The 24,149-nt window shown below is 40.5% G+C and overlaps 1 protein-coding gene and 1 long non-coding RNA gene across 12 annotated transcripts in view; one reads left to right on the forward strand and one right to left on the reverse strand.

Annotated features, from left to right (window-relative positions):
* Window positions 1–24,149, reverse strand: part of HERC1 (HECT and RLD domain containing E3 ubiquitin protein ligase family member 1) — a 114,772-nt gene that overhangs the window by 77,549 nt on the left and 13,074 nt on the right. For 4 of the 11 annotated variants that reach the window (XM_061447235.1, XM_061447234.1, XM_061447237.1 and 1 more), the window contains exon 1: window positions 7,604–8,202. The exons of 1 other annotated variant lie outside the window; for it this stretch is intronic. The gene's annotated coding sequence lies outside the window, so the exon portion shown is untranslated. Of the gene's footprint in view, window positions 1–1,478; window positions 1,493–7,603; window positions 8,204–16,992; window positions 17,076–18,408; window positions 18,486–24,149 lie in introns of those variants that run through there. 6 more of the 11 variants (XM_061447236.1, XM_061447233.1, XM_061447227.1 and 3 more) reach the window with 4 other exon arrangements.
* Window positions 17,379–20,995, forward strand: LOC133266090 (uncharacterized). Its single transcript, XR_009742249.1, has 2 exons — window positions 17,379–17,540; window positions 20,581–20,995. It is a non-coding gene; the product is annotated as an uncharacterized LOC133266090 (long non-coding RNA).

Genomic DNA, 24,149 nt, shown 5'->3' on the forward strand with positions numbered 1-24,149 from the left:
TTTGTTCCCAATTTAATTCTGTAATAAGTTTCTAATGGAAATAGCAAACCCTTCTGAGAAGGAATACAGTAACTTCTGATATATAAGACAGAGAATTTTTCCAGCCTCGTGTAGTCATTCTTCTAAGAAAATATTTATCTCAGGTTAACAAAAAGATCTTCCCTGAAGAGTCTTATCACAAAAATAAATCCTAACTAATCTGCAGCAAGACCACAAAATGAAATTTCTTCCAATTCTGCAATACTTGAGAATAGTCAAGTATTTACTAGTTATTTAAGAAGCGCCCACTGCTGTCTCAGTGACTGCTCTGTCACACACAGATGAGGATTTATTGGGAAGACCGTTCCAAATCAACCCAGCAATGCATGGCATTCCTTCTGTGTCATGACTTCTTCTAAGTACTGTGGAATTGCATTTTAACCTAATGAGGTAGCTACTCCGAAAAAAATGTTAACTGCTGAACAGTCACATCTCTCCTGTAATGACAAGAATTTCCATAGACCAAACACCAAGGAAACAGATCTGACAGCATTCTCCCAAGAATAAAGTAATGACTAGAACTCCTGTACTTTACATATTGTCCAAAGCTCAGAAATGGAAGATGTTAGTATACTTCAAAAAATTATTCTAACCAAAACCAGCAGCATATGCACTGGCTCCCAAAGACAGCCAAGTCTGGTGTTTACACCGTCTGCAAATGTTGGCCTATATGAGACTAAGCTTAGATAGAAGCAAAGCTTGCATTAGGATAGCTACTTAGAAGGGCTTATTAGCTCAAGCACAGAACCAGTGTTGACACAGTCATACTCTTTTTACATGATCCAAGCTAGTTCACATACCTTAGAATCACAGAATCAACCAGGCTGGAAAAGACCTTTAAGCTCATCAAGTCCAACCATTCCCCCAGCACTGCCAAGTTCATCACTAAACTACATCACTGAGGGCCTCATCTACACGAATTTTAAATACTTCCAGGGACAGTGACTTCATCACTGCCTTGGGCAGCCTGTTCTGATGCCTGAGCACCCTGTGGGGAAGAAATTTTCCCTACTATCCAGTCTAAACCTCCCCTGGCACAGCATGAGGCTGTTTACTCTTGTCCTATCAATTGTTACTCCAGAGCAGATACGAGCCCCCTCCTGGCTCCATCCTCCTTTCAGGTAGTTGTAGAGAGCAAAAACCCTGAGCCTTCTCTTCTCCAGACTAGCCCCCTCTCCACAGGTCCCTCAGCTGTTCCTCTTCACACTTGTGCTCCAGGCCCTTCACCAGCTCCATCAACCTAGTCTGACCCCACGCCAGCACCTCAATGTCTCTCTTGTAGTGAGGGGCCCAGAACTGAACACAGGATTCAAGGTGCAGCCCCACCAGTGCCCAGCACAGGGGGATTATCACTGTCCTGGTCCTGCTGGCCACACTACTGCTGATACAGACTACAGATAACCTTGTTGCTGTATGCATCATAAGACTTTTCAATCCACTTCTCAGTTTTTCCTTTCATCTTGGAATTTCAGGCCAGTCTGCCACTACCCAAAGACTAAAAAAAAGGAATGCAATACAGTTTTAGAATAACTATCTTTTGGGATACTTAAAAGTATCCCAAAAAATTTACAGCTACTCAAAAATGAACTGAGGCCTTCACTGCTAGATCCCATTCATAGCTCTGGATCAGAATCCTGGCATGAGTCAGGAAATCTACAGAAGAGTATATACAGATTCCGCAATGAGTATTTCATATTTATACATGTCCCATGGATTTCAAAGACTCTCTAATCTCTTACTTGCAACCAAGCAGCATATTTCAGTTCTTTGTAACTGGATTTAAGATACTTATTTACCAACTTACATTTCTCCATTCCAATCTCAATCTCTCAATCAAATAATTTCTTGCTCTTATTTTGCTTAATATTTTTACCTTCATAAACACAGTATTTTCAGTAAAACACTCTTGAATTCAAGAGCAAAAACACAAACCACATGAACTTCATGCATGTGAAATAACAATGAAGTCATTAAAATCAACATCTCTTAGTTAACTTTTATACAGTGTTCAAGTACTGCAAAAGTAACAGTATTAATAACATGACAAAAAAAAAAAAACTAATTCAAAAAACAAACACTGAGTTTGAAAACTATGTTACAAGAATGCAGGCTGAGCACAACCAGCTGAGGCCAGGCTTCTACTGAGGCTAAATCCGAGACATTTTTGTTTTAAATTAATAAATAAAAAGAACACTGTGCTCCCAAAGAGACACTCGAGTTAGTAACTTTAATACCAGTAGGATTCAGTACTCCAGTTTCTCCAAGAGGATTCTTCATGTCAATTGTACGTTTTTGTCAAGCTAACATAGCTTAACATGCAAGAAGGCTTTTGAGAAGCAAAAGAGTGTTTTCAAACTGCTATTTTTTAAAGAAGTGCTGTTTAAAGTATCCCACAAATGCTCTACCTCCTATTGTACAAACCATATCTGTTTGACTCCCGTTGTATAATCATTAATCACGGGTTACATAGGTTCTGAATGATCAGTTTCTCTTCTTTGACCCTTCAAGTTCTATTGTATTACTATTTCACTAAAAAATGATATAGCATTCTGAGGGAGAGGGTTTTGTTCTTGGGTACTCTGAGCCTTACTTCATCTAGCTTAAAACTGTATCGCGAAGGTGAGGGGTGGGGAAGAGGGAATATCTCTGCCATCTAGTGACAGGATGTGCTTACTACAGCAGTAATGCTTGTAGTGAACTGGTAATACATAACGCAACTCGTTCTCTCTTTCTCTTGACATTTCACGCTTAAAAAAAAATAAAAACAAAAATCAGAGAACTACAGTAGAACTTTTCCTCCAGTTTAGCTGCAGAATGTGCTGTTAAGCAGCTGCTTTTATAGACATATTTTCTCTAAAATAGATCAGCACCTTCACCAAAAGCCTTATTTGAGCCTCAGTGAGCCTTGCCCAAGTAACTTGAGTTGTATTTCAGCAGACAAATCCCTTACACATGTCTTCCACAGAAAAACTGGAGCCACAACTGTGAACAACCATTCAGAGGCAATGTGCATTCTTTGTATTTCAGTCCACACACGCCTTCTGTTTACTCACACTACAAAACACACCAACAGCTCAGACTCCCAAATCAGTCTGCGATTCTGTGCATACATGAGAACCTAGCTACACTAATAATCTCCCTGGAAAAAGACTCATACATTTGCTTTGTGTTATGTTTACAGCAGCTATTCCTCCTTCTGAGCATATAAAACTTGCTCATGTACCTCCAAGTTACAAATACTGCTGCTTTTCCTGAAAACTGACATATTAACCTTCCCCTAGTATGCATTCCCAACAATAAAGACCATCTCTGCATGGAGCACAAGCACAGCAACTACATGTCACTGAAGTTAACCAGAAGCTAGACAGCAATGGCCAGCATGGTTCATAGGTAGGGTTCATTTCCTCCAGCTCATTGCCTGAGGACCACAAATACGAAGTTTGTAACTGCCTTGGAGCACGGGCAAGGTCATTTCATTTCAAATACAGGCAAAAAAAAAGATAACACACATGCCTTTGAAAGACCATGTGAATATCCTCAGTGATGTTTTACTACATCTAACCACTCCAAGGTCAATTGACAATGTGGAAGGTACCAATTGTGCAGCATGGCCCCCATGGAGTACCACCAACTTCCTGAACAAGCTGATCATACAGCCAAGCACAAGGAGAAAAGGCAGAAACATGTGACAAGAAGTGGAGAAAGGAAGTACTTGCTGCAGCAGCAGCACAAACCTAAACCAGGCTGAATGTATAGCAATAGCTTTAGAATATTTCAACACTGGAACACTTAAAATGGTTTTAATCCAAAGTTCCACTCTCCAAGTTCCCAGAACTCTCTGGGATTTACAGAACAACCCTTCATGGATCAAAAATCTAGGAACATTTCCAGACGTTTTTAATTTAGAGTTATTAGACAAAGTTTTGCTATTTTCTTTATATAAGTGTGTCTGTCCACCACCAGGTGGAGAAAAATCTGGTCGCACTGACAAAACACAAAGGACAAAAGCCCAGCTCTCCTTCCTTTAGTCCTTGTTTTCCTCACCCCCTCAGAAAAAAGAGAAAGAAGTCACTAGTGAGAATTTGCAGCACAGATCATTTGTCATATCTTTTGGAACCACAGTTCCTGTTGGGCAAACAGCCATTTTGGGGGAGTAAATGCCTACATATATTTTACTGTTGCTGATCAGTAAGTGAACTAAAATGGACTTAAAACTCATAGCTGAACAAGCATTAAAAGAAAGCATGACCAATTTTAATATCTATTTCAAAAGCTTACTCTAGGGAACAGTTAGGACAAAATGAAGGTATGACACTCTAAAAAAAACAAGTTCTATGTATCCTGGATGTAAAATTGTTCTCGTAATAGCAGTGGCAGCAACTAGAGCTGCAGCAGAATAAATGTGAAGGTAACTAAGACTGCCTTCAGCCTTTGTTTCCCAACTCAGAATTCAAGGCTCTTTGTGATAAAGTTAGGAACCAATGCGGAAAACCTCTGCCTAGGAGCTGACTCAGAGAAACAAATAATTTAGGAACACATTTAAGTGGAAACACTAAGCACAGCCGATGAAACTGTGTTACACCAGGAGTAAACAAAAAGCATGAGAGAAAGTAAAGCAACGATACAAGCATGAGACTACATTCAGCAAAAGCCAGGGCAAGGCCAAAGGTCAACTGCATTCCTTACAAACATTTTTTAGTACAAAAGAATTTGGGTATTTCTTACCCAACTTAATGCCTGCCAAGAAAGTGCTTTTCATTAACAAGAGCAAGGAAGAAGATTCAAAAACCTACCACTTGGCAAACTATTGGCAGCTGTAGAAAGAACGAACTGCTGCTGAATAGAACGTGAAGAAAAGGGATTTGTCCATCACCCTCTTGGAAATTACTGTTAAAACTTGGCAGGGGAAATGATGCTTAATAGGACTGTAACAGTGCTGCAGACTCCACAACTGAACTGAAGAAAAGGCTCAGATTCACCAAATATTCTACTGGAATATTTGCAAGCTGTAGGACAAAGCTGTTGGTTACTTTTCATTTCAACTGGGACATTAACTGCCTTCGCTACAGCTGGGACACTAACTGCTGCTATTTCCCTTACATCATATGAAAGGGAATGAGAAGGAAAGAACCATAAGATGAAACCTGCAAAACCAAAACCATCATGTTCAAGGGGAGCTAAGAGTAGAACATTTAAATAGCAAAATATGCTTAAGAGAGCTCTCTTCTAATGCAGTAAGAAAGATAGACATTACCTGCAGTATAGACAAAGGTTGGGTTTTCTGTTTCCTTTTATCATTTCACCACTTAAAGTGCACTCAAAGACAAACCTGCAATTTCCAAAGCTACTCGTCACTGCACAGCGAATGATCATCCCCCTGCATTTCAGATTCCATGTTTTCCAGCACGCAAGTACAAACCAGCTATCTCTTCTGGTCTGCTTCTGGATTTCCTGAGAATGTAAACAAACTAACACCAAACATACAAATTACCTAGTGCTATTATCACTCAAACTGTAAGCTCAGGAGGAAGTCTTCACATCTCGTAATAATTACTAAGCATTAAAAGAGGGTAATAGGCTGCATTTCAAATTCAAATACATCAACTTCCAAGCAATTCTAAGCACTATGAAATTATAATACTTAAATGGTTGACATACATTTCCCACATGGCCAAGAACTGAGAGAATGAAAGTCTACATCAACTTCCGTTTCCCCTTTTTCTATATACATCTGATCCTCTACTTACATGACAATTTAAAAGAGGTTATGGATTACTGTTAGATCAATCTAGGGGAAAAAAGCGAACACAAACCCAAGAGCTTGCAAGTGTTTGTCAGCAAGACAGAGTACATGCTAACAACAAGTAATAATTTAAGGTATTCCCTTCTGAGTTGAAATACAGAGAAAAGAAAAAAGTTGTTGTATTTCAAGGTGATTAATACAGTCTTTAGAGGCCTAGCAAATATTTTTAAAGAATGTAAAGTACTCTGTGTTATTAAAGAGTTTGGTTTTTCTTAACTAGGAATTAATTCAGCCTGAAACCATCAGCTACTTCTTACAGACGACTTAAGACATTCATTTTTGAGATGTAAGCTTGCCTAAAATAACTAATAAACCACACATATTAAAATCTGAAAGGCCCGCTGCAAGTAATCATTAAGTACAACAGACTGTTGAACTAACAAGCTTTCAATTAATACTAAGTTTATATGCCTAATGAAATAGGCCAAACAGCAAATGCTTTTACTGAGGAAAACTGCGTATTTTCTAAGGAAGTAAGAACCATCCCTGGATCTTAAATAAAAGACCGGAGATGCATATAACTGAATTTACAAGTTATTTTCACAAAATGGAAGTGAATGATGAAGTGATAAAACTATAAATACTACTCCTCTCTTCTCCCTGTCCCAATAGCACTTTAAACACTCAGAAAGAGGAACGTGATGTTGCAATTAAGCCCAACTTGTTTATTTTATATATGCAATACCAAGCCACTGACTGTATGAGCAATACCCTGATGCAAAACTGACTGGGAGATACAGCAAAATCAGTATTCCACTGTGTTTCAGTACTTTCCTTATATATACACTAAACAAATTTTTTGGTATTTACTATAAATATCTCAGTATTTCATGCATATGAATCTCAAGCACAAGTAACTTCTGTGTAACAATTTTTTATTTTCAAAAGTGGAGTAATTCTTTCAAAATATCACAGTTGACATCAAAGTGAAATTATAGATAAAATTAGGGAAAATGTATTTTTGTGTTTGTATCATGTGCCATAAAAAAAGTAAAATGGGACTGTGAGGTAACAGCTAAGTGTTTCCAGCAACTTACCACAACTGTCTATGGAAACTGTAGATTTTTCTAGAAAGGAAACAAAGCAAACACTAAAGAGTTCTCATAAATCTATTCGGCACTCTTAGATGTGAAGACTGTCAAATCCCCAAGAACTAATTTTCTTCATATTTTTATTACAGCTTCTAGAAACCAAGAAGTTTTACATCTTCTCACTTTGAGGTAAGTGGGACAGCTTTAATCAACTTCAAATACAAGAACAGCTCATTAGATGCGAAAAACCACTGCAGAACAGGTTAGTCACAGAAATTCTCAGCTTCAAGACAGTCAAATGGACTTCAGAATTTGGAAAGCGCAGTAAATAATTCTACATTCCAAGGGGTGGAAATAACAACAACAACAATAATAATAATAAAAATACTTTCATATGGGGTTGAAAGTCAAAGCATATAAGGTCATAAAGATCCTGGAAAGACCAGCCCTGGACAGAATGTATACACAACTTCCCAGAAGAAATTTCCACATTCTTCCCTTCCTAGGTCAGCTAGGAAATTATGGGAGATATTTGAATTTGTTCCCAAGAACTGCCTCCACACAGCTGATAAATTCATCCTAATGTAAGTAGACAGGAAGCCTCCCTCTAGGGATTAGATCTGGGGGATAGGGGAGGTGGGAGATCACTGAGAAGGTCCTGTGAACAGATCTATGAGAAAGGTGGCTGCAATAAATTAAAGAAAGGTGGAAATCGGACAGAAGCACACACCATAGCTTCTTTGTGAGGGAGGAAGAGGTAGACATGGAACAGCTCTAAGCAACTCGAAAGAGGCAGCTTTAAATTCCTGCAAGAACAGATTCGAGTGTGAGGCTCAATTTAAGAAAAAAAGAGGGCTTTTTGTTCTGTTTAAAAGAAGGTTGCACAAAATATCATTAAAAAGTGGCAGACAGGAATATTATCTTACTATTTTGAAAAGTTGAGAGTGTAGCAGCACAACTTCTCCACAAAATGTGGGTTTTCCAGAACACAGCATACACATTCAATTTATCAACAGACAGAAACCACCTAAGTGTGTGGAATGAAGGAGTTGATTTTAGGGTGCTTTTCTGTTTGTTTTAAGCAGCACTATCTCCAATACAGCAGTGCTATCTCATTGCCAAATGTGGGTAATCACTGGTATTCCATCAAGAATTTCAATAAAGCTAAAAGCCCACAGATAAGAAGGAAGAAGGCATAACTGCTGCCCAGTCTGCTAAAGGAAAAACAGAACAATCAGAAATCTTCAAGCTAAATCCTCAAGAACAGTGATTTCTCATTACTTGTATATACCTGAATCCTCCTGCTTAATTGTTATTTTACAACTTTTTTCTTTCCTCCCTGTGTGTAACGCCCAGACAAGTAAACACTGTAATACAGGGATAAAAAACAAACGTCATCTCCCATAAAGTGTTGTCAAATGGATGCAGTGAAGAAGGGGAAGATACTTTAATCCAGTCTCTAGGCATCATTCGCCACACTCCAAGGAGATTTTCAAACTTTAGAAAAATCATTCTTCCACTAACAGAATTACAAATTTCAAACTTTTCTTTACAAGTACTGGAAACACCACACCTTGTACAAAATCTTTAACACAAGTATCTCATCACAACTTATATGGAAGAGGGAGGTTCAACCATCAGGTCATTATCACAAACTCCTACAATTATGATGTATAAAAAACACAAAAGTCTCTTAAGACTTGGAAAATGCTGTCAAATTCTTCTGCTCAGATAAAGCATGGCATGTCAGCCAGGGAAATAAGAGGAGAGACTCATATGTTGTAGGAAGCAATATGATACCAGTAAGCACACTGTTTCTGCAGAGAAAACCCATACGCAGTATCACTGGTAATTATAAAAACATTTGAGCAACTCTCAGAATATTAGGAGAATGAAATTTAACATTCTATCCAAATTCTACTTCAGGTGATCTCATTTCTCCCTACAGTGTCAACTGAATAAAACTCTGGATTATTCACTTCCCATATTAATTACGTATTAAGTATAAAGAAAATAAAAACATCCTCAGCAGTCTACTTCAAAAGCTAGCAGACATGTGGGAAGAGCTAGAATATTACTTTGGTACTTATACAGCCTTAAGTTACAATATCCTGTAGCAAAACCAGGATTCATTTAAGGAAAAGTGAAAATACATATTAGAAAGGTAATGAAAACTCCCCACACCCCCTTCCCGTATCGAAGGATGATCCAGAAACATCTGAATTCTGGAAACATAAAGGCAGCACAACTTGATGAAACACAATCTGAAAATCAAAACGCATAAAATGAGATACAGTATCTTGGTATGAAGAAAATACATTTCCTTGAATCAACATGCTCATTGAAGTTATTAACAAGGTCTGCATTTAACAAAGCCACATATTACCGAATTCTTATCTTAGTCTGACCTAAGCAGCAATCAAGCACAAAACCAATTATTCTGACAGAAGCCAAGTGCTCAGACTCTTAAAACAGCTACAAAAGCTGTTGAAACCTGTATTTTCTGTAAAGCTGTTGAAAAACTGCACCTATAAAGCTGCAAACATTACATGTCCTAAAAATCAGAAGTCTTCTCAGAGGAAATATAAATGACACAAGCACTCATTCACTCCCTTCCTCTCTGCAATTAGCAATTTCAGCAACCTTTCAGCAGATATTGACTACATTTAACTGTTTTTATGGGAGCCTCATTACAAAAGCTCGTAACACAAGAAGCTGGCTGTCTGTACAGTCAAATCAAAGGCAGGAAACACCAAAACTAAAGAACATGCAAGGAACTCGTGCACTTTGCACACCTGAATTCTATTTACTGCCACACCATAAGCTTATAATACCTTTCCCCAGTGGACAGACATTTCTAAACAGAATGCAAGAAAAGTATAACTTCAACAAATTTGCCAAATATGCAGATGTGTGTATTTCTAAAGGACAGAGTTCTCAAGCATGTGTTCACTGACAATGATCTTTCTCAAGTTCACAGGAGCTTTATTTACTACTTTCAACATGAGTGGTCCTAGAGTAAACTGCACTAGAGGTACTTCAAGCATGGTATCACCTGGGTGCTTTCTGAAAAGGACTCCAACATTGAACAGTGAAGCAGAGGGCAGCCAGAGCGCACTCCAGCTCTGGTACTGCTACGGGTAGTTAAATCTGCTTTTGAAACAGTGAGAACTCATTTCTGTGGGTGAGCCAGAAAAATCAAATGTTTTTTGGCTTACATAAAACTCAAGAAAGATTTTGCAAACAGAATCATCAGGTCATTCTACAGCTCACTGAGAATTCAGTTCATTCACTGCAAGTGAGACTGACTACTCAAAAGCTTCTTTTTTCTGGGATGTTATTTAAGTTTGTAAGAAAGCAGCAGTTCCGTATACACAGCTGATCATGGGTCTGAAACAGTTAATTTATTTGAAGTATGACTGAAAACCTGATGCAGTATGTGTCTATTTACTGCTTCACTGTGATGATAACAGTACAAATCCATTACACAAATGGAATCCCTTCAAAGTTGCAGCAATTCAGCTTCGTAGCACAGCACGTGGAACCCTTATAAATTATTTTGTTAATTCAAATAAAGGTTATATTCATACTAGTAAACCAAAGTCTTTATCCTGTATCTAAGTTTACTAAATTATTATCTCAATATTCTGTCCAACACAACTATGACACACACAAAATGTGGTTATTTTCTTTGTCCTCTGCAGTATCAACTGAAACCAAAGCCCTTCTCCACAGAAGCCCTGCAGAACTCTAATCACCTATATCATATTCCTTTGCCTTTTTCCTAGTTCCTCTATTGCTATGTGATTACCTATATTGATGTAATGACCTACTTGCAGCATCAGTATATGCATCTGTATGTTCATCTGCATGACTCCAGAGCTAAATGTGGAATTCAAGATCCAGATTTACCTTGACTATGTGTGACAGAATTACTGTTTCCTGGTTTTGCTGAGTTCCAGCCCTAACAGCTCCTAGCATCCCATGCAACTATGTGTTACCTGAACTTTTGATTATTCCAGTCCTTCATATTTCTTACAAAGCAGACACAAGGTCCCAGAAAGAATCATGCTTCCCACACTACCAACTGTTAGAATGCAGCAGCTTTTGCAATCCTTATTAAAGTTTTACAATCTGAAAGTGCAACTAAAAGAAAACTGATTTTGCTTTCATTTTCTCACAGAGGGTCGTATGTAGAATTTAGCAGCAGGTATCAGGGCTCCAAACAACATTTACAGCCTTTTTCTTGAGAGGTTAATTTAGAAACCAGGGATATATACAATTAATTAAAATCCAGCCTTGTCACAGGCTAACAATGGAAAACATGCGAACAATGCAAAACCTGCAAGCTGTTCTGTATTACTCATGGCCAGGGCAAACTAGGGCAGCTAAAAGCAATGGTAATAGGACACAATGTTGCCTGAAAGAGTTATTTGTTCAATATTTTACTCATGCCAAAAAGCACTGTAGATCACTGTGCAAGAGAATGTTCCTCAAACATTGTTTTCAGCCAATACACTCAGAATATACACAGTGTCATGGCAGATGTGAGGTGAATGTGACTACACAAAACAGTCATGGAGAAGCAAAAAGATAAATTAGAAAACACTGACACTTCAGAGAAATTACTAAAAATTAATACAGAACTGAAACTAAAGAGACAAAAAAGAGGCATCAGAAGCAGAAAAAAAGAAACTAAAAAAGAAGAGGTGCTGGATAATAGGAGATGGACAGTAAAATAATGCAGAATAAATAAGCCATGGTGTCCTGCCGATCTGGAACAGCAAGGCAACAACCAAAGGAGCTACACCAGCAAGAGCAAGCAAGAACAGCAGATATAGCACATAGTTCTTCACTCATGAAAAACATGTTGCATCAAAAGGAGCGTGACCAGCAGGTTGAAGGAGGTGATCCTGCCCCTCTACTCTGCTCTTGTGAGAGCTCACCTGGAGTACTGTGTGCAGTTCCAGTGTCCTCAACATAAAAAGGACATGGAACTGTTGGAACAAGTCCAGAGAAGGGACACGAGGATGATCAGGGGACTGGAGCACCTCCCGTATGAAGATAGCCAGGGAAAGTTGGGGCTGTTCAGCCTGGAGAAGAGAAGGCTGTGTGGAGACCTCATAGCAGCTTTCCAGTATCTGAAGGGGGCCTATAGGGATGCTGGGGAGGGACTCTTCATTAGAGACTGTAGTGACAGGACAAGGGGTAACAGGTTAAAACTTAAACAGGGGAAGTTTAGATTGGATATAAGGAAGAAGTTCTTTCCTGTTAGGGGGGTGAGGCACTGGAACGGGTTGCTCAGCGAGGTTGTGAATGCTCCATCCCTGGCAGTGCTCAAGACCAGGTTGGACGAGGCCTTGGGTGATATGGTTTAGCGTGAGGTGTCCCTGCCCACGGCAGGGGGGTTGGAACTAGATGAGCTTAAGGTCCTTTCCAACCCTATCTATTCTATGATTCTATGATTAAGATGAAATACACAATAATATTAACTGATTAGGTAAACATCTGTCTCCACAGGTTACAACATTCCACTATCTTTCTTCCTTGTATTAGCCTTCTGTTCAGCATATGGAAACCAAATTATGCATATCCTAATTCAGATCAAAGCCGCAATCAACTATCAACTTTTTTCCTCAAACATTAAATTCCATCTAGCTTTATAATATTTGTTAATCCGTGTTGAGGTTCTACCAATATTCTTCCAAATTTAGTCTTCCTACATGATTTTAGGTTCCTTTAGGATTTTTTATTCATTATCAGGTCTACTACTGAAGCCGATGTAACTCCATGCTTTCAGCTGGTCATAACTGGTCACTCAAAAAACGTCTTGGGAGACAGACAGAAGGAGGGCAAAGTTATTTTTGAGAAGCAATCAAATCTATTTGCTCTTTTGTCCTTACATGTATAAAAAAGAAGTATAAAATCCTTATCACTATGAATGTAAACTCTTATACCCCTGGGTGCTGTACAAAACTTAACTAGGCAGAAGAAAAATACAAGTTTAGCACTTCTATTCAGCAGAGGAATCAATTTAATCCATTAGTTCTTCAGATGCATAAAAGTACACTGAAACAAAAGCTGAGAATTCAGAAGACAGTCCACATAAATAATCATCAAAAGCAGTCACCTAAAAAGGAGCCAAGAAGCAGACATCTCCATGCATCAAAACCATTCCAGCCGTTTGAAGAAAGAAAGATGCCTGAGCTTGCATTGAAAAAGGGCTGAAAACCCTGGTGAAGTCTTATCACTACCACTCTCCCGCAAATATACTTCTGCTAACTTGTACTAAGTCGGGATATTTCAAACCATCGTTAAGACACAGCAACAAGCATTTTCTTGTGAAAACTAGAGCAATAATTAAAATGTACTTACTAGCAATCATGATTTTAAATTGAGAAACTCAGCAATGCATAGGAGACTGCAAAATCCTTTTCCTGACTCAAAGTACTTTCAGTATAACCAACTGAAAATGAAACTTCTTGTATAAACTCATGCATTTGTAAGGAAATGTTTGAGGACGAAGCTTCTGTATCATGCAGTGCTGACAGCAAAAAAAAAAATCATTGCTACTAAGGGAGACTCACAAATTGTAGGCTCTTCTTTAAACAGTAAATTAATTCTAGCTTCCCGCAGAGAACATGATTGCTTGAGCCACCTGACCATACTCCCAACTAGCCTGATGACATCAGGTCAAACACACCAGGCAGTCAAGGCCAGTTCCCAGGCCACAATTACTCTTGCTGGTGACTAGCAAATTCCATAGCCACTGGCTTCCAGGCTAGGTTTTTTTTTCAACTTCAGAAATGACAAGGTTACTATGAAGCTACTATGATGCACAGAAAGCAGTTGTAGCACTCTGCCAGTAACTTCAGCAGCCCTAGGAAAGCAGAGATTCATTTTCTGAGGGCTACTTGAGATGTTTTTAAAGAGAAAATACCTTCTAGATCTGACTGTTCCATATGACTGTCAACTACTACAGGGAGACAAAAAAGGAAAACCTGCCAGCACTTTTAGCCTGAGTACTTGTGAGAACAAAACATAACCAGCACAGTACTCAGCATTCAAGATGACGACTTTGACACCAGGGAGTCAAATCAGCCACAGACAAATGTACCCTACATCTAACTAAAATATATTGGTGGAAGATAGTACTATTTCAAATTATATAAACAGAGAAAGATTGAGTATCTCTACAGTATCTAAATGAAGACTGATGCATTCAGAGGATAATGGCTTCATAACAACCTACAACCAGAACTCAAATGCCTGCTCCACCAAGTCTTCGTGAAATACATATGATTTTTCTCCATTACTTATTTCTAAAATGGGGAAAAAAGTGCTTCTTTACCCCATGATAACTACAATAATTACATTGTATTCCAAAACTAGAAAGATTGAAATACTAAAAGTTAAGTCTTAAACAAAAGCATTTAAATATACATGCTTTTAATTTTACTACCAAAATGCAAAGCCTAATTTCATGTGCAGTTTTCCCACGCGTAAAATGGTCCCCTTCCAGTCATCACTGATACTTTGAAACATGCAGAGCACTCCTTCACTGTTTTCATCAGAAAAGGAACACTATGACTATCTGAATTTGGTAAATTAAAGACAGAAACCAACTGAGATTTTTAGTTAGGCCACTTGAATCCTTTCCTAATAACTAAGATCCATTCCATTCCATTCTGAAATAACAGAAGAAAAAGCTTTTAGTGGTAAACTATCTTTCAGTTCAACGATTAAATGAATTAACAAAATGCTGTGTTATACTCTCCTGTGCCAAGCAGTCCTTCAGCAAAAATAGCTGAAAGCCTTTATATCCCTATTATTCTTATTTAACAATTAGATATCGATACATCGTTTACACAGCTTACAGAAGAGAATTTCAACTCCCCCATTTCCCCTTCAGCTTATATACTCCCACCCACAAAAACATGGTTATCCTTCATGTTCAGACAATAAACAAAACACACACAACACATTTAAATAAGAACACATGAGCAGAGAGGAAAGCTTCAAACATATACAAGTTCATTTATACTGAGACAAGGAGCCCCAAAATGTTTCAATCTGAGAGACAACTACTGTGTATAAAGCCACTCAATAAATTCCTTCTAAGTGCAAGGATACAGGAGACTGGCAATGGCCTTCTGTCCTGTAGTCCATTAACACTGCACAGCTGTTAATCTTTCACACAAAATTAATAGACTCCTCTTAGAATATTGGGAAGCAGCAGCAGGATGACCAGGTATACAAACTACCTTTCAGATTAAACGTCTGCTGTATTTTTTCCCATAATTATGCAAGACTCAACCCTGAGATCAGAGTTCTCTGCAGTCCCACATCCCTATGTGATGGAGAAGATGTGGTTTATATGGAGCCTGAACAGGAGCACTGAATTCAGTATGTTTGAATTTCAATACATTCAAACAATTCCAGTATATATATGTCATATATATATTTCATATATATTTTTCATATATATTTCATACATATATGTCAGTATATTTAGAGCTTTAGCATTTCCTTATGAAGTGACACCATAGAACACTGTTAATCTACAAATCTGATCAAGTTCATGACACTATGCATGTGTGTACACGTGTACATATTTGTACGTAGTGCTTATGCATATATAGACAGCACATGGTCCCAGCTACAGCAAATGAAACAGTTCATGAAGCAACAGTCAGCTTAGATATGTGACATGAAGAACAAGTCTAAAACAACAGACAAAGGTTCTTCACCAATTGCATATAAGCCTCTCCTATGTACACTGTGAAGGGAAGAGAGCATAACAATAGGGTTCTGCCCTAAGAAAAGCAGCTTGTATACAGTAAGTTCTAAAATAAATTAACTGTATGCAGTTGCAAAAAAAAAACAAAAAAAAGCCCAAACAAAACCCCACATTAAACTATTACCTGCTAGGACATCACTTCATTATACAAAATCATAGAATCCTAGAACAGTTTGGGTTGGAAAGGACCTTAAAGCTCATCCAGTTCCAACCCCTGCCACTGGCAGCGACACCTTCCACTAAAGCAGCTTGCTCCAAGCCCCTCTGTCCAACCTGGCCTTGAACACTGCCAGGGATGGGGCAGCCACAGCTTCCCTGGGCACCCTGTGCCAGCACCTCAGTACCATCACAGGGAAGAATTTCTTCCTAGTATCCAATCTAAGTCTTCTCTCTGACAGTTTAAAGCTATTCCCCCTTGTCCTGTCACTATGTGCCCTTGTAAAAAATCCCTCTTCAGATTTCTTACAGACTCCTTTTAGGTATTAGAATAAATCGTGAAAATAAATCATCTCTAAGTAAAAGCATACATTTTATTTTTCAGTGCTGCTAGTAAAAGCCAGCAAGGGAGCCATGGGGAAACGATGCAATTCACATGACAGGTCTGGAGATACACGGGACACCCACAGTCGTTCAGTCAATACACGCAGTTGATAGAGCTTAACATGGCAAATTTCAGACAGAATTTTGTGACACCAGCCGGATCAACACAGAGATGCGTTGGGCGCTCGGGGAAAGAACATACAGCCATGCCACAACCGCGCTCAGAAGGCTCATGGGGAAAAGCTCAAGCTCCGAGTATCTCAGAGGAAGCACAAGGCAGATTTCACATAGCTTATGCTCCTTGAAAGAGGCACGAAAAGCCCCCTCCTTCGCACCCTACAAAGGAAGCAGAGCTGAGCCGCCCGCGGTCCCCTCACCCTCAGCAAGAGGACGCTGACATCTGACCGGTCCCACCTGCAGCCCCGTTTTCCCCATCCTCGCCCGCACCTTCCCCCCTTCCCCACGCTCCTGTCTGCAGCCGCGGCCTCGCCTGGTGGCTGCCCCCGGCAGCCCGGCGCGGCACAGGGGTGCAAGCGCCGCGCTCCCCAGGGCAGGGGCCGTGCGCGGGTGTGGCGGGGCCGAAGCTGCACACACACACGCGCACACACACACACACACACACGCACCCCCCCACACACACACCCCCTGCGAGGCGGCGGTTTGCCGAGGTGGGGAGGGGCGCTGAGGGACCCCCTCCCCCGCCGGGCTCGCACAGGCCTCCCGCCCCTGTCCCCACCGGGGGCGCGCCGCCTCAGCGCCCCCCGCAGCCGAGCGCTCACCGGGCAGCGGCGGGGGGCGGCGGAGCTCGGTGCGGGTGTTCCGCGAGGCCGGGGGGGGCAGGCGCAGGTCCCCGCCGGAGCCGCGTCCTCTCCTGCGGCAGCAGCAGCGGCTTGTCAAAGAGAAAACATGACGCGGGCGGGGAGCGGTGGAGGCGGGTGGCGAGATCTCGCGGGGCTACCGCGAGGCTCTCGCGAGGCACCGGCCACGCCCCGCCTCCGCGCGCTGCGCCGCCAGCGAGTGCCTGCCGCGGGAAACCCGGGCGCGTGGCCGGCGGCTCCGCACTCCTCTGCTCGCGGGAGCCCGGCGGAGCGGGGCGAGGCCATGGGGGATGCGGTGGCATGATCCAGGGAGAACCACCGCACGCGGCAGGCGGGGCAGCGGGACCGGGCGGGTTTTCCTCGCCTGGCTGCAGGGTACATACAGCGCAGTGAAAGTTCACCTGAATTCAAAGAGGGACTACAGGAACACGAGGAAAAGACTTCATCACCAGTTACTGAAGACAACTCATCTGGTTGAAAACTGCCCGCAGGCCACCGAGGGTCATACAGTATGTGGGGACACTTCACTTGCTCCTGCCTTTTCTTTCCCTTGGCAGCTGCTGCGGGCTTTCCTCAGACACATGGTACCTATGTTCCCATCCTTATGTACTTTGTTGTCCTAAAGCGCATCTGTGCCGTGTCTTTCCTCAGTATAAGCCCCCCTCTCAACCCAAAGCACATCACCTTTCTTAGCAGTTTGTTCTGAGTTACAAAGTGGTTTGGGGATTTACCAAGAGTAGAGCTTTGCTCCCTGGAGGGGCTGTTGCACTGCGTGTCACAAATTCCAACCAAAATTAGATCAAATGACACAGGCAGCTTTGGAGGCAGATCCCAGGTATTCACAGCTCTTTATTCTACACCTCCCCACCCCACCCCCCCCCAAAAGGCTACTCATGGATTCATGATGCTTTGCAGCAAAAAGAACAAAACAAACACTTAGCTTTGGAAATAGACTCAACCAAGCTTAAAACCAGAGCAAAAGCTCTGTTAGCAACTTGCCCATAGGATTACAGAATCACTAACTGGTTTGGGTTGGAAGGGACCTTAAACATCATCTAGTTTCAACCCCCTACCACGGGCAAGGACATGAAATGTCAACGACAGAACAATGCTCAAGACAACCCATTTTTCTTCAAGAAGTCTGAAGTTTAGCTTTGTACTCCTAACTGCATGGTCTACTCTTTTGTCTAAAGCCATAGTCAAACTCTGCTGTTAATCTGCAGCTTCTCTGCAACCTGTGCAAAACACCAAATAACCAAAAATGGAATATAATATAAAAACATTTTAAAGCATTCTGTTAAGTCTGTAAAATATTGCAGCTAAAAGATGCTGTGTAAAAAATATACTTAAAAAAATTCAACAGATGCATCAAGATACCTTCAATTCAGCAATGTCCAGCAAATGTGCTATTCTGTAGAACAGAAAGCAGGCTGAAGAGACACACTAAGCAGTGCCCCACACCCACATTCTTATGTTAACCGTAGCATGGAGACAAACCTTATCATTGACTGCAGGTTTTTATGGCTTGCAGACTCCAACAGCAACCCAGTGTCATAGACTTCTCAAAGAATTTCTTAGCTTTGCAAATGGATACTAAGTTCAGGAAGCTGCAAAGTTTTCTTGTTTTGTTTGTCAAGCCTTGACGTGGCCCATCAATCACCTAGCAATGCTGAGCGTCTAGAACACCTATATGCGGATGTATCTGTCCCCACAGAGACCCAGAATTTAAGGTACACTGGAGCCATTATGCAGCCACTCTCCAGAATGGCACCCGAGGAGCCAAGAACAGAAGAATCAAGGAAGCAAATTAATAGTAGTCTTCCAAATTAAACATCTTTCTCTCATTTTACAATACATACCCTTTTAAACATACATGAGGACTATAATACAGATTGTTGCCTTGAAAATCTTTGTCACGGAATTTCCCATCATTCCTGTTGCAAAATAGCACACTGGCAACTAAAGGTAGGGGCAACAAAAATCCAGTTTGACGTACCCAACCGTCTATGTTTTCAGCCCATAGAATGCTACCAAAGGACCATTGCAATTTATCTTTCTGAATTTTCACATGAAGCTTATTTATTAGATAGCAACTGTTAACATGCGATATTAATCACAAGCTTTTCTAAGTCTCAAGCAGCACCTAAAAGTCAAGTGGGGAAGCCCCAGTTGCTCTGGGAGTCTAGGCAGGCTCTTTTAGAGTCTGCCCATTGGGGGCTTAACTGCCTGAGCTACTGCCTGCTAGCACTCAGGGCCTTCCTGACTCAAAGAAAGCCCAGGATGCAAGGGATGCGGGATGAGGAGGTCTATCCCATCTCCTACTAAGCAGGCAAGTATTGTCAAAATTCCTGAGAAGACAAATGAAGCCAACAGCATTCTAGTTTACAGCAGTACCAGCAGGTCTAAAAATAAGCATATAAATAAAGGAAATAAGATCTAAATTTGCTCTAACATCGCCTATGGCTGTCAGTAGAAATCAGCCATGGCATTTGAGAGTCAAACTATCATTAAATGAAAACATAGCACTTCTATCCTCTGGAAATTGCAGAGGCCCCTGAAAGTCTTTTGGGGACCCTGAGGACACATTTGAGGAAAGATTAGCCCTCCAGTCATCTACAGCTACATATTAACAGGGGGAAAATAACAAAACATTTGAGAAGAGTTTTATGGGAGAACCCCAGGCACAGGCTAGGAAACCCAGAGTTACAGCTTCTCAGTGAGCAACAGCACTCATCCTCTCTGTCTCCCTCACAGCAAATGTAAGCGAAGTCTTCAAAGTCAACAAATTCCTACAGGTAATGCTCCTTGACTGCAGTATATTCATGTTCAACTTCTATTTCCAAGACAGTCTCCATCTTAGCTTCAAAGCACAGTGGGAGGCTGGGAGAAAGCCCATATGACAGTGCAGGTTTCAAGGGAATGGAAGCTGTAGATACCACCTCCCTCAGCTCTGTGCTCCCACCTCTCTTAAAACAGAAATAATCCATCCTGATGGCTGCAGATGTCTCAAGCCCCACCCCCTGGGTTCCCTCCTTCCCAGCCTCCCTTGGACTACGGCAGATTTCTTCCAGCATTCAGCTCTACAAGACCTGTTTTACGACAATGATTTCCTATTATTTTATGAGTTGTTGCATTATTTAAATGTATTGTTATGCAATCCCATCAAATGTATGTTTAATTTTAGGCAATGAGGAGAAAGGTATATAATGAAAGAACAATGTGCACTTTAACATCAAGTCTTCCTTTTTCTAAAACTGTAATTATACTTTATTTTTAGTAACCACATGTAACTCTTTACCCTCTTCTGATCCTGATATGACACCAGGATATTGTATCAGGTGTCTATGACCAATTCCACTCATTATTTGGTGGGTTTTTTGGTAATGCAGTGCCTAGGACAGGACCCACCATTCAGCATTAAATGATGCTATTTTTCTAGGACTACTTCTGCACAGTACAGGATAATTTTGGATCCTTACAGAAAAATAGGATTCCTATATGAAATATCTCAATTAACAGTTTTCCATTTACTGGCATTTCTTCCTGCAGATTCTGCGAACATTGGCATGCCTTGCTGTTGTCATGGCAATGAAAGGACTCTATATGTTTTTGGATGCGACTCAAAACATCTTATATAGAAATGGGACAACAATTAGAATAATGGACATTGGATGGTCTTGTGACACCAATTAATGAATGCTCAACAGGAAATAAAGAGCCCAAAAGATACTGAACATAAGCTCCTTGATTGGATACAAGACACAAAATTGCTACTTGAGACCCCATCTTGCAATTAGGGTAAAGCTTTGTCACTCTTGAGCAGTATTAAAATCACAGTGATCTGCCTGTGCTCTTGCTTAGCTAGACCAGGATCCAGATTTGCCCAAATAAAGACTGCTCTTAAAGTTCACAAATACAGAAGTCTTGTACTGTATACCCATCCCAGTAAAGGTCTTGAAACAATCGTTTCTCTGTGAGGGCTCATTCAAAGGCAAGATTTCTCTTGGCCAGTGAGCTCACAATTTATATCAGGCAACAGAAAAAGAAAAACATTTTAGAGGAGCAAGTTTACAATTTAAAAGACAAGGAGAGGAGCTTCTGTCAGGCACTGGTCAAGTATGGAAGATGCAGTTGCAAAGAAACATAACTAAAGCCAGCCTACCCCAATCTATAAAGCATTTGGAAAACTTGATTGCTAGGCTAGAAATACCATTCACCTATGCCTTCTATATGTTACTCATCACAACACCAGCTCTTTTCCTGTAGATCCAAGGTATATGAGGGAAACTGTTATTAGAACATTTTGCCTGTGCAGGGATGCCAAATATGGAGACACTGAAATATATGCATCTGTGTCAGTCACTAATTTCATCTTCTGACTCATGTTCTGGAGTGACAGTTATTCTGCATGGCACTTCCTGTTCATACCAAGCTGAGCTACACTAGCTGTTATTTATTAGAAAGCAACCTAAAGCCACATCCAAACAGCCAGCTGGCTCCTACCCCAGTACAAATCATCACTTGCCGCATGATCAGCACTTTCAGAGCTCAGGACTGCAGGTGGCTGTGTCACTTCCCTCCTTCTGCTGGATCCCAGCACACCACACACTTCCTTCCAGAGTAGGGACCTGTCTGAAGTAACCTCACATTTAAGATCCAATTCAAACCACCACCATCTCTCGCTTTCTTTAGCTAGCTGATAACTTCCAAAAACTGATACTGGTCAGTCTGGGTGAAAGCTTCCTCCAGCTCAGAAATGGCCAGGCCAAAACAGCAAACATGCCAGAGACAAATAAGAAAAAAACACCCCATGGGAAACAGGAAGAGTTTGTACTGGAAGACAATGAATGAGAATATAAAGGGGAAAATAAAAGAATTTTACATGAACAGCTAACAACTAAACTCATACACAAGACTAATTCCAAACTAATACACGAATGGGCACAGGACTTTTTTAGCATATGTATCAAGAATGTTATTAGCACTTCAGAAGGATTAGCAATTCACCTTAGCTCAATATGATAGCATCCACTGCACAGCCAATATGCAGCTTAAATGTTGTGTCATCACTACACGCATCAAGATACTAGAAGAGTTAAACAATAAATGACCAACAGGCAAAGTACCATTAGAATTGCCACTGCCCAGCTTCACAATACCTTTCAAGCCATACTTGTAAATTTAGGTCCCCTGTTTTAAGAACCACTGTTGTGCAATTCTGCAGTTGCATCCCCACTTCATACCCCTTTAGCAATACAGTTAGGAAAGTACTTGTCACAGTTGCTTCCCCCTGTCCCCTGTCACCTTTCCTATGCAGTGAGCAAGGCAAACCAAGACCTCTGGATAAAAACACAGACAAGAGATAACACAGAGATCCAACATCACCTTTGTGCTTACTACTGGAACGCGCAGATGAAAACAGACTGAGACTAGTTGTCCCTTTGCATTCAAAGTGGAGAGGTTATCCACTATTGTGGCCCTGAAGCAACAGAAGCAAACAGACTAGTTAGTCTTGGCAGGACATGGGGGGTGTACTGGAGGGCTGCCCAATATAGTACGCAAGAGATGGGTGCCTGTACACATTAACTTAATGCACAATAAACTCACTGCTGTTCCAAAAAAGGAGTAGCCACAGTATTTCATGAGTTAATATTTACAAAGGGTTGCATCATATGAAACTGGACTCAGCAGCAAAATAACACTTGAGCTGTTTTTAGCAAGCACTAGTATTCTGTCTTGCTTCAAGGAAAGTCTAGAGGTGAAAAATTTAAGGAGTAAAGATTAAAATTAACGTTTATGTAGTCATAAGCACAGCACTGATCCAGTCTCCATTTTCATGAGGAAAAAAGAAAAAGTAATATTTCAGTTACTTATCCAGAGGGCTTTGGTTAAGCAGAAAGGTTCATTTTTTTTTCTTTTATTGAGGCCATCTGACCTTGAGTAAGTCTCCTTCCAATGTACTGCTCTCTGAAACAGGCATAATGCCAGTAGTTATATGTATAGTTTGCTTTCAAGTTACTGTAATCTTTCCGCACAAATGCAGATACCGTAACTGTTCCACACAAGATCCTATGCATGATTTCTTTCAACAAGAGGCATTTGGTTTTGTAAGTCAGAATATATCATTAATTTTATTAAAGCTATTAATAACCATTAAGCCTAAGAAAAGCAGCACTTTACAGTTGCGATTGCTTTTTCTTCGCAGAATACAGATGCATAGAGCCAGTACTGCTATCCTCAACACTAACAGCATTCAAAGGCCACAGGTACAATACCTAGGTCATCATGCCACATTAGACCTGAAGGCCTGAAAGATACTGTAAAACATCTTACATCTTGCCCGTACAGCATATTCCAATGCATTGTTCAACAATCTTAACAACTTCTTCCATTTTCTGCAGATCATTCCTCAGATAAAAAAAAAAAAAGAAAAAAAATCCCCCAATTTTTTTTCCTCAGGGGGAAAAAAAACCCAAACATACAACTCTATTGTCATCCCAGAATTTCTCTTTCTGAACTTCAGCTACAAGATGTGAGTTGATAAATCTTTTCCAACCGACAGCTATGTCACTTCCTTGCTCATGCTCCATTCACTAGTATTTTCCCCTTTTTCCTGTTAGTTATTCACCCAGTCCCCTAATTTCATTTTTTTAAAGTGATTGTTCTTTGGCTTCTGTCAATTCATTGATATTTTTCTAGTCTTTAACTGGAAGTAAATATTCTAACTGTTGTCTGAAAGCTGTACAATGAGGAATTATCCTTCTGCTTTCATGAATCAATGAGTACTCTGTAAGGCTAAAAGCATTTTTTTCCCCCCATTGTTGTCACATTTCCTCTCATTCCATTTGTTCTCGGGTTCCACTTTTCCCAAAAAGCACCACAACAGAAATAATATCCTCCTGGACCTTTCACTGGGAGATCTTAAAGTGTTTCTCAAAAGGAATCATCTTTCACTTGGATGAGTAAAACACAAGTTATAAATAGGATAATTCTCGCACCCCAGTATACGTAGCACAGATTGTGTTCCAGCTCAGCATGTTACCCAATATTCTGCTTTTTAAAGAAAGCCTCCACTCATATTGATCTTTTTAGAAAGAGACTGGTAAAGTTCAAACATT

This window comes from Pezoporus flaviventris, unplaced genomic scaffold, assembly GCF_033815535.1.
Source record: "Pezoporus flaviventris isolate CSIRO_AGI_PZ_B2104156 unplaced genomic scaffold, CSIRO_AGI_Pfla_v1 ptg000006l, whole genome shotgun sequence".
Lineage (NCBI taxonomy): Eukaryota > Metazoa > Chordata > Aves > Psittaciformes > Psittacidae > Pezoporus > Pezoporus flaviventris.